This window comes from Carcharhinus amblyrhynchos, unplaced genomic scaffold, assembly GCF_965287045.1.
Source record: "Carcharhinus amblyrhynchos unplaced genomic scaffold, sCarAmb.v2.hapA scaffold_48, whole genome shotgun sequence".
In the NCBI taxonomy this organism is placed as follows: Eukaryota; Metazoa; Chordata; class Chondrichthyes; order Carcharhiniformes; family Carcharhinidae; genus Carcharhinus; species Carcharhinus amblyrhynchos.
The window spans coordinates 319,880-341,781 of NW_027649789.1; the positions used below are offsets into that span (position 1 = coordinate 319,880).

The 21,902-nt window shown below is 45.4% G+C and overlaps 1 long non-coding RNA gene and 1 other non-coding gene across 2 annotated transcripts; both read left to right on the forward strand.

Moving 5' to 3' along the window:
* The first annotated feature begins 6,200 nt into the window (after positions 1-6,200).
* Positions 6,201-21,639, forward strand: LOC145337437 (uncharacterized). The gene is made up of 2 exons (XR_013885352.1): positions 6,201-6,388; positions 21,387-21,639. It is a non-coding gene; the product is annotated as an uncharacterized LOC145337437 (long non-coding RNA).
* Positions 8,739-8,928, forward strand: LOC145337442 (U2 spliceosomal RNA). The gene has a single exon (XR_013885355.1). It is a non-coding gene; the product is annotated as a U2 spliceosomal RNA (small nuclear RNA).
* Positions 21,640-21,902: the final 263 nt, after the last annotated feature.

The following is a 21,902-nucleotide window of genomic DNA, read 5'->3' on the forward strand; positions in this document are numbered from 1 at the left end:
AATTTTCATATAACTTGCAAGCTTCTTAGTCATGTCTCTTATATTTAATAAGAAGTCTCGCACCGCCAGGTTAAAGTCCAGCAGGTTTATTTGGTTTCAAAAACCACTAGCTTTTGGGCCTCTGACCCTTAGTTACTCACCCATTTGGTAAACCTATTGGACTTTAACCTGGTGTTGTGAGATGTCTTACTGTGCTTACCCCAGTCCATCGGCGGCATTTCCACATCCTATATTTAAGTCAGTGTAGGAGGATGATTTGCAACCTCAGGAAGATTTTGCTTCTGCAATTCACTCCAGCCCCAATTAAGTCTCCCATGTCAGGTTTACGTGTCATGGCCAATAGTAGTGGAACCAGTAAATGTTTGATGGCAATATTGGAAGTGCGGGAACCCCGAGGTACATTGGAAGGTTACGGGTGGAGACTCGTCAGGAAGAGGTCTTGTGTTTAGTTTACAGGAAATCAGGAAACTACTTGACATATGCTTTTCACACGGATTATTGCTCGTTGAAGTTGAAAATGGTACGCTGTAATGAATATTTAGACAGGAATGTGCAGAACTGTGAAGAGTGAAGAAATAAGCAGAGGAACTTCTTTGTAATCTGCTTTATTTAGGACTGAATTATTGATATTTACCACAAGCAGCAAGGTGCCGAGTACAGAGTTCTCACTGGATAGTCATTCAATTACAAAAAATATCCATACACCATTGCAATTTGATTCCAGCCATTGAGCCAGTTTTGGATCCAGATGACCACTTTATTTTCCTTGGATCCAATGGCTTTTACTTTTCCAACTCGTCGTCAGAAAAAAAACTCACGTAGACTGCATCAAACAAGTGTCTCTCTAATTTGAGAAAAAATCAGACATCACTTTTCTTTAACAAATTGATGCCTTTCCTAAGGATCATTTATAATAACTTTCGAAATGTCTTTGAATAATTTGTCTACCAAGATAAAACAGACTGATCCTGTAATTACCCCATTTCCATAGAACCATAGAGCATTACAGCACAGAAACAGACCTATGGCCCTCCTTGGCTGTGCCAAACCATTTTTCTGCCTAGTCCCACTGACCTGCACCTGGGCCACTTCCCTTCACACCCCTCTCATCCATGTACCTGTCCAAGTTTTTCTTAAATGTTAAAAGTGAGCCAGCATTCACCACTTCATCTGGCAGCTCATTCCACACTCCCACCACACTCTGTGTGAAGAAGCACCCACCCCCCCCGCCGCCAATATTCCTTTAAACTTTTCCCCCTTCACCCTTAGCTCATGCCCTCTGGTTTTTCTCTCCCCTACCCTCAGTGGAAAAAGCCTGCTTTCATTCACTCTATCATCATTTTATACACCTCTATCAAATCTTCCCTCATTCTTCTACGCTCCAGGGAATAAAGTCCTAACCTATTCAACCATTCCAACTCTTATACTCAATACTTTGATTCATAAAGGCCAATGAACCAAAAGCACTCTTTACGACCCTATCTACCTGTGACACCATTTTTAGAGAATTCCATGTATTCTGTATTCCCAGATCCCTCTGCTCTACTGCACTCCTCAGTGTCCTACCATTTATCTTGTATGTTGTACCTTGGTTTGTCCTTTCAAAGTGAAATAAGAACAACAAAGAACAAAAACAGCCTGGGAAACAGGCCCTTCGGCCCAACGAGCCCGCGCCACCATCTTAACACCACCAGTCCCCCCCTCTACCCATGACCCTTATCTAATATTTTATGGCCATCCACATTGAGGGAAAATAGCTCACACTTGTCTGCATTGCATTAAACTCCATCCACCATTTTTCAGCCCATTTTTTCTATTTGGTCCAAATCCTTCTGCAAGCTTTGAAAACCTTCCTCACTGTCCACTACCTCTCCAATCTTTGTATCATCAGCAAATGTGCTGATCCACTTTACCACATTATTATCCAGATCATTTGTATAGATGATAAATAACAATGGACCCAGCACTGATCCCTGTGGCACACCACTAGTCACAGGCCTCCAGTCAGAGAAGCAATCCTTCGCCACCACTTGCTGGTTTCTTCCATTCAGCCAATGTCTAATCTAATCATGGCAGCAATGAGAAATTTGGTAACTATATTCAATCAGGGCGCTCATCTCATGGAGAGTGCCATTGTCCAGAAGAATCAATCCACTTATAACATATAAATGCAGAGATATAATTCATAAAATACAAGAGCTTAATATCAAAACTCCATCAAATCAAAAACATCAAACATAAACTTTTACATAGTACAATCCTGCCAAGCTGTTGGAAACCAAGTGAAGGATCATTTAATTCACCATTGATCACCAAATTCCACATTTCACTTGAGAATATTCTCTGCCAAGAGAATTAGTCTGGTTTCATCCTGCACTGGGTGTCAATCTTCAACCAAAGGGATTTTCCAGTTTGGAGTCTCAGGGAACAGGATCGCATCTGTAACCAGGTTGTGGAGATCGGTGGGACTCTTTGGATTTTACTGGGCAGCTGTCTGTGTCACACCTGATGTGGAGAGTGAATGATAACTCTTGGGAAATGCCTGATCCCAGAGCTAACAGATGCTGTATGATGGAGAGGTGGATTTATTCACTGATTTGGCTAAAGGCAACACTTCAGTCAAATTGATCTTAGTCGTGCTTATCTCCAGATGAATGTGATCCAGATTCACAATAATATTTGACTGTTGTGACATACCAAGGACTATTCAGGTATACACGACTTCCATTTAGCATCACGTTTGCACCTGTGTTGTTCCAATGTGCCATGGTCACATTCTAAGCAGATTAGAAAGAGTCCAGTATTTCATAGGTCATATCTAAGATACTGGAAAGAATGAGGAAGAACATCTCCACAACCTCGATGTCACACTCCAGAGATTAGACGATGTTGCATTAAGAATATGGAAAGATAAATACAGAAGATTTCCAATCTTCTGTAGATGCAAAAATACTACACAAATTGTCTTCAAAAGTCTAAGGTACTTGTACCTCAACAACGATCATCTTAGTTCTCCTTTGGGCGTATTAAAGGATTATTCATGAAAGGTTTGTCACTAATCTAACAACTATTCTCAAACCTTTACACAACATTTTGTGTCATAACAGGAAATGGAAGTAGAAATGGGTGGATCTGTGTGAGAGGTACTAGTAAAGGCAGAAGTCCTGACATACTTTAATGAGAATTTACCCTTGCGACTGACGTGTAACGCATCAGCTTATGGGATGGAAGCTGTAGTTTCTCACATAATGTCCAATGGGAAAGAGAAGCTGATAGCTGTGGCACCAGGACCTTGAATAGAACAGGAATGAACTATGCACACAAATAAAAAGAATCTCCAGAAATAATTTTCAAAATCAGCCCAACACCTATGTGGAAGGAAATTTACTTAATTAGTGGATAATCTGTCACTAACAATGACTTTTGGGCCTCATTCTAGGATTTCATTTCTCACGTGAGCCAAACATACCATAAAATATTATAAGTCAGGTTCCATAGGAAAGCTGAGTTATGAAAGAAGTTATTTTTAGTGGTCAGGACTTGATATCCAAATTGAGGAGAGAGCAGCAATGTATTTGTCTTGTTCAAAAGTTCAGAGCCTGTCGCCACTAGCGCCATTTCACCATGGGAATGCTCACAAGGACCATGGTCAGCTTTACTAAGGGTCGTTGGCTCTATTTGACAGATGCTGTCAGACCTGCTGAGATTTTCCAGCATTTTCTGTTTAAGTTTACTCACTAGTGTCACAAGTAGGTTTACATTAACACTGCAATGAAATTACTGTGAAAATCACCATGTTGACACACTCCGGTGCCTGTTTGGGTTATACTGAGGGAGAATTTAGCATTGGCAATGCACCTAAGCAGCACGCCTTTCGGATTGTGGGAGGAAACCGGAGCAACGGAGGAAACCCAGGTAAACATGGGTTGAACTTGCAAAGTCCACACACAGTGATCCAAGCCAGGAATCAAACCTGGGTCCCTAGCACTGAGAGTCACCAGTGCTAACCACTGGACCACCCGTGCCACCCTTTGCTTCAGATTCCAGCATCCACAGTATTTTGCTTTGATTTCAACAAAAGCAATTTGTATTCTTATAGCTCCTGTAATGCTATAAAATATTCCAAAGACATTTACTCGAGCAAAATCAGGCAAGTTTATTGTCTTACTGGACACGACCATAAAAGCATGATAAAAGAGGCAGATTTTTAAAAGATTTTTATGGGAGAGAAGGGAGTAAGTTCTAGCGATTTGACCCAGGCAGATGAAGGTACGGCTGACAATGGAAGGATGAAAGAAATGAGGGAAGCAGAATTGAAAGAACGCTGAAACTTTGGATGGTTACAGCAGCGTTGTAGAATGTTAAAGATATTGGAAGGGCTGAAATCATTCAGAAAATTGAATATGGGAATAGGAATTTTAAAATCAAGGCAATTCTGGACTGAATCCTAATGTTGGTCAGTGAGCGCAGGATGCATGGTCGACAAGCAGCTGGAGTGAATAAGATCCAGTTTTGTAATATGAGTGAGCATGGGGAAATAAATTTCTTTCTGTGCAACCACACTTCCATTCAACAGTTAAATGGTTAATGTGTTCACCTTTTAAGTTACCAGATCCTGCATTGAAACATCTGACACTTACTCTTATTTTGAAAATCTGAACATGAGAAAATCGATGGAGCCTCACATCTGTGATGGGTAAATTGTTGGAAGGTATTTTGAGAGACAAGATCTACAGGCATTTAGAGATGCAAGTACTGATTTGGGACAGTTAGCATAGCTTTGTGAGTGGAAAATCATGTCTCACAAATTTGATTGACTTTTTTGAAGGGGGAACCAAGAAGGTAGATGGGGGCAGTGCAGTTGATGTTGTCTACATGGACTTTAGCAAAGCCTTTGACAAGGTACCATATGGTAGGTTGTTGCATAAGGTTAAATTTCATGGGATTCAGGGTGAGGTATCTAAATGTATACAAAATTGGCTTCTTGATAGAAGCCAGAGGGTGGTTGTCGAGAAGTGTTTTTCAAACTGGAGGTCTGTGACCAGTGGTGTGCCTCAGGGATTAGTGCTGGGCCCACTGTTATTTGTCATTTATATTAATGATTTGGATGAGAGTATAGGAGGCATGGTTAGTAAATTTGCAGATGACACTAAGATTGGTGGCATAGTGGACAGTGAAGAAAGTTGTCTCCACTTGCAACAAGATCTTGATCAATTGAGCCAGTGGGCTGACGAATGGCAAATGGAGTTTAATTTAGACAAATGTGAAGCGATGCATTTTGGTAGATTGAACCAGGGCAGGACTTACTCAGTTAATGGTAGGGTGTTGGGGAGAGTTACAGAACAAAGAGATCTAGAGGTACATGTTCATGCTCCTTGAAAGTGGAATCACAGGTGGACAGAGTGGTGAAGAAGGCATTCGGCATGCTTGGTTTCATTGGTCAGAACATTGAATATAGGAGTTAGAATGTCTTGTTGAAGTTGTACAAGACATTGGTAAGACCACACTTGAAATACTGTGTGCAATTCTGGTCACCCTATTATAGAAAGGATATTATTAAAGTAGAAAGAGTGCAGAAAAGATTTACTAGGATGCTACCGGGACTTGATGGATTGAGTTATAAGGAGTGGCTGGATAGACTGGAACTTTTTTCTCTGGAGCGTAGGAGGTTGAGGGTTGATCTTATACAGATCCATAAAATAATGAGGGGCACCGATCAGCCAGATAGTCAATATCTTTTCCCAAAGGTAGGGGAGTCTAAAACTCGACGGCATAGGTTTAAGGTGAGAGGGGCGAGATACAAAGTGTCCAGAGGGGCATTTTTTTTCTCACAGAGGGTGGTACGTGTCTGGAACAAGTTGCCAGAGGTAGTAGTAGAAGTGGGTACAATTTTGTCTTTTAAAAAGCATTTAGACAGTTACATGGGTATGATGGGTATAGAGGGATATAGCCAAATGCGGGCAATTGGGATTAGTTTAGGGGTTTAAAAAAAAGGCGGCATGGACAAGTTGGGCCGATGGGCCTGTTTCCATGCTGTAAACCTCTATGACTCCTATTGAACTCACTGTGTGACAGCAATTAATTACAAATTGTTTGTAACTAACTTTGTTCATAGTTCGAAGAGTTTTTAAACTGGCTCAATGATATATTTTTGAAATAGCAACTTGCATTTGGAGGACCGAGGCAGAGGCAGGGTTGTTCCAGCAAAGCAGGAAGCCATTCAACCCATCGAGATGTGATACGAATCTCAAATTACAAAGGTCAGATCCAATTACTGAACTGTGATTTGCTGAAAGAAAACCAGGAACAACATCACACCTGGTAACAATGAGTTTACAAAGAGAAAACTAGCAGACTCGATGTGGAAACAGAGAATCAGCAGGTCAAGGTAAGATTTGTCTGCTCCTGTACTTATATCTTTCTTTATTTTAAAGCATTTTCTCAGTCAGATTATGTTACAGGGGATATTGTGGTTGTTCCCTTTCAAAGTGGTTTTATACAGTGACTGAGCTGGAGCAGTGATGAAGGTGATCTGTTTGAAAAAAAGTTTCAACATTCAGCTTCAGGATTAAAATGGTGATTTACTGTTTAAATACAGCGTGTCTCTGTATAATATTAACAGAGCCGGGGGGATGGTCAGTTACACTGTGAGGCGGCACGGTGGGGGCTCAGTGGTTGGTGCTGCGCTCTCACAGCGTCAGGGAGGCCCCGGCTTCAATTGGCGGCCTTGGGCTCAGTGTCTGTGTGGAGTCTGTACATTGTCCCCGTGTCTGCGGGGGGAGCCTTTCCTCACACTCTCCAAACATCAGCAGCATAGGGACACTGGGCAGGATCAGTTACTGCTCAGGGTCAGGGGGAGGGGAAACACTGGGATAGGATCTGTCTGGATGGACTGAATGGCCTCCTCCTGCCCTGCAGGAACTGGATATTTCATAGAAAGATCTGTTATTACAATCTAGTCCTTGTTTGTGTAAACACTGTGCTGCACCATCTCAGTCACTACAATCAAGCACTTGTATCAATAAACACAGCACCAGATTTTTCCCCATTATTTCAGTCTGGGCCCTGCTCCGGTTTCTTCCCGCAGTCCAAAGATGTGTGGGTTAGGTTCACTGGCCGTGTTAAAAATCGGCCCTTAGTGTCCTGAGATGTGTAGGTTAGAGGGATTAGCGGGTGAATGTGTAGGGATAAGCGGGTAGGGCCTGGGTGGGATTGCGGTCGGTGCAGACTCGATGGGCCAAATGGCCTCTTTCTGTGCTGTAGGGTTTTGATGATTCTTAACAGTGAGGCTTCCAGAATCAGATCACTCCTGTTCCAGATCATCATTTTACTGAGGGATGGAATGAGATGAATCGGAGCGCTCCCACATCCCAGTTCAGACCAGGATGGGCCCTGGACCTTCCTCGATATGGGTTTTACCGCAACATTTACTGTATCTTTTGGAGAAGGTTTCAATTTTCGAAATTACAGGGAATTAATTTGAGGAGCTCTGAAGCCCTCAATATACAGAGTTTAGCTGCACAGTCTGCATCTCCCTGCTCCAACCAATACTCGGGTAATAAACACACACTCAAAATACCAGATGAACACTGTGACTTTTTGCAACGTTACAGAAAGAAATTCATTGCATTTACCGAATTGGAAATGATAAACTTTCTAACCAGCCTGAAACTTTGTTTCCAAGTGAATTGGGTGTAGACATGTCAAACTGGTTCAATTGGTTTCTGTCTCCTGTAAATAGAAACTCTAAAAGATCTCATAACAGCTTTTACCAGAGGGTGAAACTCAGACACAGGTATTATAAACAGGGCCAGCCCAGATGATCGGTGTGATTTCTACTGAGTTAACCAGGAATTAGCTGCAGTGAATTAACAAAGGCAGGATATGCAAAGTGACCCAGTGTGATTGAGGAATGTAGTTTCTGAATTGATTGTGAAGTATCTCTTTCTTCCTTCCACTTAAATGTGTTGCCTCTCAGGGAGATTACTTTCCTCCTCTCCCTGCAGTGAATCCATCCTTTGCAGCTGTAGCTATTATCTATCTGTGAGCTGCCTGCAGTGAATCCATACTTTGCCGCTGTAGCTATTATCTAACTGTGAGCTCCCTGCAGTGAATCCATCCTTTGCAGCTGTAACTATTATCTAACTGTGAGCTCCCTGCAGTGAATCCATCCTTTGCAGCTGTAGCTATTATCTAACTGTGAGCTCCCTGCAGTGAATCCATCCTTTCCAGCTGTAGCTTTTATCTAACTGTGAGCTCCCTGCAGTGAATCCATCCTTTGTGGTTCTAGCTATTATCCAATGGTGATCTCAGATGGTAACTGAGAAACAGTTTATTCAACACTGGGACCCTCACAGCTCAACTTGTTTCTATTCTCCGCTATCCGTCTCATTTTGAATAAGAGGTGATGACATTAACCAGGGACAGGGAGCACAGGGTCTCCATAGACAGAGTGACAAGATTGTGGAAGGAGCTTCTTGGGGCACAATGTCAGATAATGCACTTTAGGTTTAAAAGTGACAGGTCTGAATTGAGTAGGACATTAACAACAGATGGTCATACTGAGACTGATCCTTGATACAGAAATCAGTAAATGTTGGATTCAGTTTGAATTAGTTTTCACAAGCCACTATAATGAGGTTAGTTGGAGCTCAGTGTGTTCAGCTTTGAATTCCTTTCCAGCCATCCACAATGGCTCCAGGTGGAGCTGTGCTATAATTATTAGGTTAATACTTGAGATCTCTTCTTGGCCTTTTGGCTAAGATCAAGTGTAGTATCAACATACTGTACTTGGCTGAAGTCATTAGGTTACATTTTAGCTTCATTTGAAGCAATTTTCAAAAGCAACATCTTGGCTTTTTGGCGGAGATGCAAATGAGATCGAGCCTTGGAGGAGATGCAATGCCTACTCCAATCAGCCTAGATCATGTAGATCAGTCGAAGACAGAAGGTGAGAGCCCTGTCTTGTCAGCTTAGATTGGGAATGTCCCAACTTGTTGAGACTCTGAATTGGACTTGATTTGATTGAATTGGATTTAAAAAAATACCTGAGATGAAGGGACTGAGCTGCTGATCAGCTAGTTCAACTGGTTATATTTCTGAGACTAAATCAGCATTTAAGTTAATATGCTGCTCCCATTTGTTGATTTACTTCAACTGATAATTCTTTCTCTGTAAGATCCTGTGAATTTCATTCATTAAAATGGTAATAAATCCTATTAAAGGAAAGAAAGCACTTTTCATATTCTGAAGGATTGTGTGGTTAGGAAACAGATACCCATTCAGTAACACACAGCGGGTTACTTGTGGTACCATCAGGATTGAATTGTTAGATCAAACAGTGCGTTAAACTGGAAGGGAATAGTTTGAGCAGCGGTTCAGCACAGACCCCGACATCCTTCAATGGGATTAGATAAATGAATGAAGGAAGAACATGCAGAGTGAGAAAACCTTAACCTTGTTCTCATAAAAAGCCAGTGCAGATATCAGTGTGTGTTCACTGAATTTTAAACTATTTTAATATCCATGAAAATAAATAATATCAAGGTGTAGTAATCTTATCAAGGCCAGTTTTCCATCACCAAATACCTATTTATTTGCAGTGGCAGTTGAGTGCCGTTCGACTGCTCTTGAGTGTTAATAGGCCCTGAGTCTACAACTGCTGGTCTGAGTGGACCCAACTGATTTTCAATCCCCCCCCCCACCCCCCAGGGTGATCGCCATCTGTGGCTCGTCGTTGGCAGTGGCCATGCTGTGACTGGTACTGACGCCTGTACTGACACAGGCTCTCTATTCCGGTGATGGTTCAGGTGTTTCCTGATGATCTTGTCCTGCACTTGGACTTGGTACAACATGGGCCCTGTATTTTCTGTTATAATCTTGAGGACCCAATGGATGCCATCCTGAAGTTCCTCACGTGGACTGGATCATGGGTCATAAATGCTCTTTCTGTTTGCACAGAATCCTGGTTCTGCATGTGGGTCTTCTGTTGTGGATCCACCCTCCCTGTCAGGTTTGGGAAATGTAATGTTTGTCTTGTTTGAAGCCTTCATCCCATTAATATTTCCACTGGGGTGATTCCTGTTGTTTTATGAGAGATTGGCCTGTAGTTGAACTGAAATTGCACCAGTTTGGTCCCCATGGACACCACAGGTTGCTTCTTAATGTACAGATTAAAAGTCTGCACCATTTGATAATGGGTGATAGGGCGCTGTCCTACTGTGTTTGATTCCATTGGAAAGTATGAAGGCCTGAAACTCGATGCTTCTGAAGGCAGTGCAATGGTCAGAGAGCAGGATTTCAGGTAACCTGTGCTTGCTGAAACTTTGTCCTAGTTTCTCAATGGTAGCGTGGGAAGTGGTGGAGTACATCTGATGTATCTCCAACCATTTGGAATGTGCTTCGACCACGATCAGGAACATAGAGCCCAAAAAAGGCCCAGTGAAGTCTAACTGGACCGTACCAAGGCCTAATAGACCACTCCCATGGATGTAGGGAGGCTGAGGAGCAGTTTTTGACTCTCCTGGTACAATTCACACTGTTGAACCTAGTCAATAATGTCTGTGTCATGCCCAGGCAACCATATGTAGCTCCGGGCGAGCGTTTCCATCTCTGAAATCTCGGGGTGCTGCGAAATCTCTGGGTGCTGTGAAATCTCGAAGTGCTGCGATATCTTGGGGTGCTGTTGTGTAATTGCATAAATATCCATTATCACTCTGGGTGAGGGACAACTATGTGGAACCCACAGGATGATGCCATACTCAACACTGAATTTGTCTTTCCTTGTCCCAGTAGTGTATCATATTGTCTCAAGGCTGTTCTCTGAGTCACCCACAGAAGATTATGTTTTCAATTCTCAGGGGTTGGGTCTTTATGTGTCCAGTCATGGATACCGGCAAAAACATTGAGGTTAAGGGAACCCATCAAAGTAAGGTCCTATTTGGAGTCGCATAAAAGCTGATGCGTTTAGAGTGGCTAAAAGTAGTGGGTGAGTAGAAGATTGGGAGAGGTTTAAAAGTCAACAAAGATTGAATAAGAAGTTGATAAAGAAAGGAGGGATAGACGATGAAGCTAAACCAGCACCAAATATAAAAAAGGACAGTAAGAGTTTTTATGAATATATAAAGAGGAGGAGGCTGGCTAGAGTGAATGTTGCACCCTTAGAGGATGAGAGGGGGGATTTAGTGGTAGGGAATGAGGAAATGGCTGAGGCCTTAAATAAGTTTTTTGCCTCGGTCTTCACGGAGGAGGATGCGAATAGTTTGCCGGGTGTTAACGATGGAAAGATGGTAGGAGTGGAGGGCCTGAATGAGATAATTGTTACTAGAGAGGTAGTGCTTCATCGACTAGCGGGACTGATGGTGGACAAGTCCCCAGGACCGGATGGAATGCATCCCAGGGTTCTGAAGGAAATGGCAGAGGTGATAGTAGATGCCTTAGTGATTATTTACCAAACTTTGCTGGATTCCGGGGAAGTGCCGGAAGGTTGGAAAACGGCTAATGTTACGCCGCTGTTTAAAAAAGGTAGCAGGCAAAAGGCAGGGAATTATAGGCCGGTTAGTTTAACGTCTGTTGTTGGAAAAATGCTTGAATCCATCATCAAAGAAGAAATAGCGAGGAACCTTGAGAAGAATTGTTTGATAGAGCAGACGCAGCACGGATTCGTTAAGGGGAAGTCACGTCTGACAAATTTATTGGAATTCTATGAGGATGTGACTAGTGCGGTAGATGGAGGGGAACCGGTGGATGTGGTGTTTCTCGATTTTCAGAAAGTGTTTGATAAGGTGCCGCACAAAAGGTTGTTACAGAAGGTCAGGGGGCATGGAGCTGGGGGTAAGGTGTTAGCATGGATAGAGGATTAGCTGTCTAATAGGAGGCAGAGAGTTGGTATCAGTGGGTGCTATTCTGATTGGCAGTTGGTGACTAGTGGAGTGCCCCAGGGATCGGTGCTGGGGCCTCAGCTATTTACCATTTATATAGATGATCTGGAGGAGGGGGCTGAGTGTAGGGTGTCGAAATTTGCTGATGACACAAAGATAAGTGGAAAAGCAAATTGTGCGGAGGGTGTGGAAAGTCTGCTGAGGGATCTAAATAGGCTGAGCGAGTGGGCGAGGACCTGGCAGATGGAGTACAATGTTAGCAAGTGTGAGGTTATCCACTTTGGCAGGAATAATAGTAGGAGGGACTACTATTTAAAGGGCGAAAAGCTGCAGCATGCTACGGTGCAGAGGGACCTGGGGGTCCTTGTGCATGAGTCGCAAAAACCCAGTCTGCAGGTGCAGCAGGTGATCAAGAAGGCGAATGGGATGCTGGCCTTTATAGCGAGGGGGATTGAATATAAAAGCAGGGGGGTCTTGTTGCAACTGTACAGGGTACTGATGAGGCCGCAGCTGGAGTACTGTGTGCAGTTTTGCTCCCCAACTTGCGCAAGGATATTTTGGCCTTGGAGGGAGTGCAGAGGACGTTCACTAGGCTGATACCGGAGATGAGGGGGTTGGACTATGGACAGAGGCTGAATAGACTGGGTCTGTACTCGTTGGAGTTTAGAAGGATGAGGGGGGATCTTATAAGATAATGATGTATATAAGACGTATAAGATAATGAAGGGGATGGATAGGGTAGAGATAGAGAGATTCTTCCCGCTCAGAAAGGACAGCAGAACTAGAGGGCACAGCCTCAAGATAAAGGGGGGGCGGTTTAGAACGGAGTTGAGGAGGAACTTCTTCACTCAAAGGGTGGTGAATCTCTGGAATTCTCTGCCCGTTGAAGTGGTGGAGGCTACCTCGCTAAATATATTTAAGACACAGGTGGATAAGTTTTTTGGTAGGCAAGGGAATTAAGGGTTATGGGGAGAAAGTGGGAATGTGGAACTGAGCCACGACAGATCAGCCATGATCTTTTTGAATGGCGGGGCAGGCTCGAAGGGCTAGATGGCCTACTCCTGCTCCGACTTATGTTCTAATGTTCTTATGATTCAAAATGAACTAGAGGGACAAAAGTTGCCGTTTAACCTCCAGCTGCATTGAGGCAACTCCAGCCCTACCCCTGCCCCCTCCTCCCAGCCCCCAGGCTACCTTTGATATGGTGGGACACTCAGAGCCCAGCAGAGAAGTTCAATTAGGAACAAACCTCCTGTAATAATTCACTAACCCCAGGAAGGAATTCAGTTCTGTGGGGTTCATTGGAGCAAGCACGACTTGGCCTTCGCTTCCACCAGATGGACACCCTTGCCACCTATTCAATAGCCTGGGTTGTACAGGGCAGTTGTTTAGAAGATACACTTGTCCCTTTTCCTGCATACCTGAACCTTCAAAAGTTGCCGTTGGATCTTTGCCAGGTTGGCGAGGAGCTCATGTTCCGAAGTTCCTGTGTTGCTTGAGTACACTGCCACCTGAGATTGTGGGGCCGGGTCGCCAGGGGACAGGTCTGGGTCAGTGGGGGGGCAGGGCTGGGTCAGCAGGGAGCGGGGCTGAGTCAGCAGCGGGTGGAGCTGGGTCAGTGGGGAGGGGGCTGAGTCGGCAGGGGGCGGGGAAGAGTCGGCAGGGGGCGGGGAAGAGTCGGCAGGGGGCGGGGGCTGAGTCGGCAGGGGGCGGGGGCTGAGTCGGCAGGGGGCGGGGGCTGAGTCGGCAGGGGGCGGGGGCTGAGTCGGCAGGGGGCGGGGGCTGAGTCGGCGGGGGGGCGGGGGCTGAGTCGGCGGGGGGGCGGGGGCTGAGTCGGCGGGGGGGCGGGGGCTGAGTCAGCGGTGAGGCGGGGCTGGGTCAGCAGGGGGGCAGGGCTGAGTCAGCAGATGGGGCAGTGCTGAGTCAGCAGAGAGGCGGGGCTGGGTCAGCAGGGAGGCAGGGCTGGGTCAGCCGGGGGGGCGGGGCTGAGTCAGCCGGGGGGGCGGGGCTGAGTCAGCATGGCGGGCAGGGCAGGGTCAGCAGGGGGTGGGGCCGTGTCAGCAGGGGGTGGTGCCGGGTCAGCAGGGGGCAGGGCTGGGTCAGCAGGGGGCCGGGTCACCGGGCGTGGGACTGGGTCAGCAGTGGGCGGGGCCGGGTCAGCAGTGGGCGGGGCCGGGTCAGCAGTGGGCGGGGCCGGGTCAGCAGTGGGCAGGGCCAGGTCAGCAGTGGGCAGGGTCAGGTCAGCAGTGGGCGGGGCTGCATCAACTGGAGGTGGAGCTGCGTCAACAGGAGGTGGAGCCAGGTCAGCCGGAGGCAGAGTTGGGTCAGCAAGGAGTGGGGCTGGGTCAGTAGGAGGCGGGGATTGGTCAGCAACGGGTGGGGTTGGGTCAGCAACGGGTGGGGCAGGGTCAGCAGGAGGCGGGGTTTGGTCAGCAGCGGGTGGGGCTGGGTCAGCAGGGGGTGGGGCTGGTCAGCACTAGGCGGGTCCATGTCAGCAGAGGGCGGGGCTGGTCAGCACTAGGCAGGACCATGTCAGCAGAGGGCGGGGCTGGTCAGCACTAGGCGGGACCATGTCAGCAGAGGGCGGGGCTGGTCAGCACTAGGTGGGTCCATGTCAGCAGAGGGCGGGGCTGGTCAGCACTAGGCGGGTCCATGTCAGCAGAGGGCGGGGCTGGTCAGCACTAGGCGGGACCATGTCAGCAGAGGGCGGGGCTGGTCAGCACTAGGCGGGTCCATGTCAGCAGAGGGCGGGGCTGGTCAGCACTAGGCGGGACCATGTCAGCAGAGGGCGGGGCTGGTCAGCAGAGGGCGGGGTTGGTCAGCACTAGGCGGGACCATGTCAGCAGAGGGCGGGGCTGGTCAGCACTAGGCGGGTCCATGTCAGCAGAGGGCGGGGCTGGTCAGCACTAGGCAGGTCCATGTCAGCAGAGGGCGGGGCTGGTCAGCACTAGGCGGGTCCATGTCAGCAGAGGGCGGGGCTGGTGTGTGAGATGGGGTTGATGAGCTGACTCACTTTTGCATTTCCACAGCGGAGTAAGGAGAGGACACAGACTGAGTTTGAATGAGTGCACAGCTATAGGGGGCACACAGTGATATAAATAGAGAAAATGCAACAATTTGCATTTGTGTAGCACCTTTACTGTAAATGTTATTGCCACCAGTGTCTATGTATAGAAGGGCAGTACTTTCCCATAATATTCTCCAGTTTATTGACAGGGTCCATTGAATTCAACCTGGAAGCCACATGGCAGATTAAAGGAGCGTCTCTATTAGGAATCAGTGTAATGAAGATTAACGTTGCCTTGCTGGATTTTATAAACCGAGATTGAGTCTTGGCTTATATAAACTATGAAGCTGGGCTAGCGCTTAATATAAAAAAGGACAGCAAGAGTTTTTATAAATATAAAGGAAGAGGCTGGCTAGGGTGAACGTTGGACTCTTAGAGGATGAGAGGGGGTACTTAGTGGTAGGGGATGGGGAAATGGCTGAGGCCTTGAATAACTTTTTTGTTTCAGTCTTCACGGAGGAGGATGTGAATAGTTTGCCGGGTGTTAGTGATGGAAAGATGGTAGGAGTGGAGGGCCTGAATGACATTATTGTTACTAGAGAGGCGCTGCTCGACAGACTGGAGGGACTGATTGTGGACAAGTCCCCAGGACTGGATGGAATGCATCCAAGGGTTCTGAAAGAAATGGCGGAGGTGATAGTGGATGCCTTGGTGATTATTTTCCAAACGTCGCTGGATTCCGGGGAAGTGCCGGAAGATTGGAAAACGACTAATGTTACGCCATTCTTTAAGAAGGGTGGCAGGCAAAAGACAGGGAATTATAGGCCGGTTAGTTTAACGTCTGTTGCAGGTAAAATGTTAGAATCCGTGATCAAGGAGAAAATAGCGAGGCATCTTGAGGAGAATTGCTTGATAGAGCAGACGCAGCACGGTTTCGTTAAGGGGAGGTCGTGTCTGATGAATTTATTGGAGCTCTATGAAGATGTGTCTAGGGCGGTGGATAGAGGAGAGCCGGTGGATGTGGTGTTTCTGGATTTTCAGAAGGCGTTTGACAAGGTACCTCACGAGAGGTTATTACAGAAGGTCAGGGGGCATGGAGTTGGGGGTAGGGTGTTAGCGTGGATAGAGGACTGGTTGTCAAATAGGATAGTAAAAAGTCTGACAACACCAGGTTTTAGTCCAACCTATTTATTTGATAATATACTCACAAGCTTTCGAGGGGACTGCCTCTTCGTCAGGTGAATGGAGAGTTCTGGCCTCAGACAGAGCATATAAAGCACAGACAGTTGAGAGATTACTGATTAAAATGCGAATCCTTACACCTAACCTGCTGTTCAAGACCTGAAGTGGCTGATAATGTGAGTGGAAGGAGCACTGATCACAGTTTAAAGAGATGTGTATTGTCTCCAGACAGTACAGTAAGTGAGGTTTTGCAAACCCAGGCAAGTCACGGGGGTTACAGATAGTGCGACATGAACCCAAGATCCATGTTGAGACCGTCTCAACAATGAGGACGGTCTCAACATGGATCTTGGGTTCATGTCGCACTATCTGTAACCCCCGTGACTTGCCTGGGTTTGCAAAACCTCACTTACTGTACTGTCTGGAGACAATGCACATCTCTTTAAACTGTGATCAGTGCTCCTTCCACTCACATTATCAGCCACTTCAGGTCTTGAACAGCAGGTTAGGTGTAAGGATTCGCATTTTAATCAGTAATCTCTAAACTGTCTGTGCTTTATATGCTCTGTCTGAGGCCAGAACTCTCCATTCACCTGACGAAGAGGCAGTCCCCTTGAAAGCTTGTGAGTATATTATCAAATAAATAGGTTGGACTAAAACCTGGTGTTGTCAGACTTTTTACTGTGTTTACGCCAGTCCAACGCCGGCATACCCACATCATGTCAAATAGGAGGCAGAGAGTGGGGGTCAATGGGTGCTATTTGGATTGGCAGTTGGTGACTAGTGGAGTGCCCCAGGGGTCGGTGCTGGGGCCTCAGCTATTTACCATTTATATAGATGATCTGGAGGAGGGAACCGAGTGTATAGTGTCGAAATTTGCTGATGACACCAAGATTGGTGGAACGGCAAATTGCGCGGAGGGTGTGGAGAGTCTGCAGAAGGATCTAGATAGGCTGGGCGAATGGGCCAGGAACTGGCAAATGGAATTTAATGTTGGCAAGTGCGAGGTGGTCCACTTTCGTCGGAATAATGGTAGGAAGGACTATTACTTGCATGGCGAAAAACTGCAGCATGCGACGGTGCAGAGGGACTTCGGGGTCCTTGTGCATGAGTCACAAAAACCCAGCCTGCAGGTGCAGCAAGTGGTCAGGAAGGCAAATGGGATGCTGGCCTTCATAGTGAGGGGGATTGAATATAAAAGTAGGGAGGTCTTCCTGCAGCTGTATAGGGCATTGGTGAGGCCGCCGCTGGAGTACTGTGTGCAGTTTTGGTCGCCACACTTACGCAAGGATATTTTGGCCCTGGAGGGAGTGCAGAGGAGGTTTACTAGGCTGATACCGGAGTTGCGGGCGTTGAACTATGAGGAGAGGCTGAATAAACTAGGCTTGTACTCGTTAGAGTTTAGAAGAATGAGGGGAGATCTCATTGAGACGTATAAGATATTGAATGGGATGGATAGGATAGAGGTGGAGAGGCTCTTCCTGTTCAGAAAGGACAGTAGGACCAGGGGGCACAGCCTCAAGATAAAGGGGGGGCGGTTTAGAACGGAGTTGAGGAGGAACTTCTTCACTCAAAGGGTGGTGAATCTCTGGAATTCTCTGCCCGTTGAAGTGGTGGAGGCTACCTCGCCAAATATATTTAAGACGCGGGTTGATGAGTTTTTGATAGGCAAGGGGATTAAGGGATATGGGGAGAGGGCGGGGATGTGGAACTGAGCCACAACAGATCAGCCATGATCTTATTGAATGGCGGGGCAGACTCTAAAGGCTAGATGGCCTACTCCTGCTCCTATTTCTTATGTTCTTCTGTTAGGAGGAATGAGGCTGAGCGGATGATTCGACAGAGAGCTGGCATTGCCCCCACGTGTTGAATATCCACCTTCTGTTGCAGAATAACTGAATCATAAGATAAGCAGAGCAAATGTCCTTTTTATATCGGGCATTGCAATTACAATGAGCTCTGATGACAACCTCCCAGTTTCAATTCACCATTTCTGGAACCATCTTTTCATTACAGAAAGAATGAGTGAATTATATTGAGATTGTTCGAATGTGGTGTTTAGATTTACACCCACATCTCCAGACCATTTACTGATGCCTCTGGGTTATTGGCACAGTGACATTACAATGATACTATTGCTGTTGAATGGGAAAACCTTTCATGGGAAATATAAAACCAGGAGCAGAGGATACAGTGCAGTTATAGTCTCCCTGAACTGGCCTCTATATCACTCCAGACACTAAACAAAGTTTTTTTTTGACATTTAATTCTTCTCGGAAACAGCCCAGTGAGCCTTTCAGTTCACAGGAAACTAGCGACAAGCTACGGATGTGTTTCTCACCAGTGAAACAGATCAAATAAACATAAAATACCCATTGAAGATCTGGAAAAAGTAATGATACACAAATGCAGGAAATAATGGGACTATGGAGTGATATTTCCACAGTGTAGGATGATTTCCATCCCAGCGACGGAAGGAAATAGATGAATAATTACAGATGTCTGTACTATAAACAAACAAATGTCTCTGAATCTTTATAATAGGTGTTCTGCAAACAAGAATCAATTCTAGAGGAATTGGTATTTTTAATACAGTGTTTGGTAGATTTATCATAGCCAAGGGAAATATGGTTAAGGGGGAACAATCTGGCTGATTGTATTCAGGTCTTTTTTTTACACAACCTTGTTGAATGTTGGCCTGTGAATTGTCTTCACATTCAGTCAATACGAGGCTGGATCCTATCCATCACTCTCAGATCCTCATACCATGTTCATGGCCATCAGACAGGATGGTAACTGGTGGCCGGCCAGTTCCGTGATGCAGGTAAATATATAACAGCTCAAAACGAGCAAAACATGTTGCAACACAAATGGCAAGAATGGAATTGTTGTATTCACGTGGAATGTGGTCTGACCCCCAAAACTGCGACCCAATATTCAGGCACCTTCCACATCTCATTATTACAAGTTCTTAGGACGTGAAAGCCAATTACAAAGCCAACTTTGACGAGCCGTTGCTATATGTCTTTGAAGAATTGTTAATCCCCTGCCTTTCCATATGGCAGTAATCTATTTGGAGCACCCACACATTGCGTAGTTAGAGTGGGAAAAATGTGTCAGGGCGAGAGGACACTGCAAGAGGAAATTATTTGAATAAAAACACTATTCAGGAATACAGAGAAAAAAACACACAAGCCAAAAACACTGAGCCAAAAATCCAATTTTCGCGGCTATAGTTGCAAAAGGCAGAATGGACTCCATTAGCGCTGCAACAGATATCTGATCAGTCATTCTGTGATTCCATGATGTTCAATGGACTTTAGATCCAATGTAGAAATGGTAAAGATTTGTATTACTATCGTGCTGTTACCATCAAATCGATGATTGGAAGGTCCCTATATCCAATGAAATGTCCTTGATTTGTAGTTAATATTGTAGCATAAGTAACGCGACAGACAAAGTGTGCACCGAAATATCTCGCCAGCAGCAAGTCCTGATGAGCTTTGTTAGTTTTGTGTGTTGTTTTCTGAGCCATTGGCTTCAGGGCGCAAAGGAATTGTTCCAAACTCTTCATCAATGGAGGGAGCTGGAATATTTCAAAGGTTGCTGTTGGGAGATCAGGGCCATATCGAAGTTGTAGATAATTTATTTTGATGCATCAATGATCTACACAGCGTTCTCTTAAAGGGTGGTGGAAACATATTCATTATTAAAAAAATCAAAATATGAAAAGTATCAACATATAGACAATCAAATTGCGCTGGGCCGTTGGGGAGCTGGGTGGGGAGTGTGCGCCGTGGGTGGAGGATGTTTGGATACATTTGGATTGTGTTTTTCATGAAAATTTGGAAATACTGTTCTCCAATGACCTCTTGTTCTGCTGAAAGGAGTCAATTTAATCAAAGCACTTTGTTTCTATAAATCAGCTCTATTCCCTCAGGTTTTGCTTTGGTTATTAATCAAAGGCTTTCCTTGGAGAAATATTGAGTCAATGATTGGACTTATTATCACTGTCAGTTACTGAACTGACAATATAATACGCCCAAGTTCTAGCCAATCCACAGAGGGCGTGTATGATCATTAACTAGATAATGCTTTCTGAAGTGATATAACTCCAGTCCGCTTGCAAAGTAAGGTGACACACTGAACCGAAGATGATGAAAACACTGCTCTTGATGCTTGGTGTCATGTCACTTGCCCACAGCAACACCCTGAATAAGAGAGACGATTGGGCTCAAACTGGAGGTAAGTGCTGGAGCAAACTCTCCGTAGCATAGGTGTGTTATGAATTCCAACATGCAAATACAATCGCATACCTCTGGTACTGTCTACTACAAGCTGTACAGCATCACTCGATAATATTATTGTCTTATCTCACCAACCGCTGCAATCCAAACCCAGCCCTTGGTTATCTGTATACACCACAATCCCAATGCACACCTGGCTCTGTAAAGATACACCTTCCAAATAGCTGCAGAAATGTCTTTACTCTCACCAAGTCCTGTTCACGCAGGGACTCCTTATCCACCGAGCTACCTTGGTTCGAGTCCATTTAATTATTTAGCATTCAAAGTCTCATGCTTGTTTTCAAATTAACCATGGCCTCGCCAATTCACTATCTCTGCAATCTTATTCAGTCTAACTGTTCGCCAAGTTCTCTCAACTCCTCCAATTTGGGCCATTAGAGTCCAGCTCATACGAACCAAAGCATCATTTGCCGTGGCGTTAAAACCCCAGTGAAACAGACCGATGAATTATTTCCCTAAAACCTCTTCAGCCAGTCCCCGTTTGATTTGTTCTGAAGTTACGTGATAAAGCAGGAGGCTTCTGGCCACCTGCCCTGGTATTTGCCAAGGTCGGGGAATGAGTGAATTAATGTGACAATTCTCATCAAAAATCACCGTGGTGAATTGTATTCGGTTTCAACACTAATTGTTTGTTTTGTGACTAAGATGTGGAAAATTCTCATGTGCTGGAAGTTGCAAAAGTTTTCCACTTGTGGTCTAGAGTTAAAATCTAGGTGCTATCGGAATCACAGTGCCGTGAAGGAATTAGGAGGAATGTCTTTGACCAGAGAGTGGTGAAAATATTCAATCTCCTACCCAAGAGGAGGGTTTCAGATGACTTGATGAATACATTTAAGGTGAATCTGGATAAGGACGTGAGTCAGAAATGTAATTTTATGTCACACTGTGTTCCTCAGTACTTCACCTTGAGTGTGATATTGACAGGTATAACGTGGGGATATTTCAAAGATTGCCACCTTCACTCCACCCCTAGAATTATTGACCAAATCAATGCTCCTTGCTTGATTACAGGTGATAACTTCGGATGCACCGCCATTGGTGGTTCTTGCTACAGAGGTCAGTGCGGACTGGGAATGATTGAGATACCCCACCGTTGTTTCTGGGTCCACCATTGCTGCGTAGATCAATGACATCCAATTACAAGATGCACCGAGCTGTGAGGCTGTCCGAGGCTACAGGACATTGTGACTCATGATTTCTCTGATCAGGCAGACTCCCTCACACCAGCTGTCTCAGTCCTGCCATGAAATAAATTTGCATTAATTTGCATTTGCTTCTTGTCTGTCTCTTATTTTTTATTTGAAGGCGTTGTGTCATCACATTGACTGGGTGGGAGGGAAGGCCACAAATGCCAATCATCCATTTCGTCCAACGTGGCATCAGTCACGGTATCAGGCTTTTCCACAAGTGTCCCATAATTGTCCATTAATATCATTGTGTAGGTCATGTCCCACTCTCAAAACAGATTTATAAGCTGTAGTAGTGCATCTTCATGCAGTCAGAAAGTTCTAGCCGGAGGACATCCCA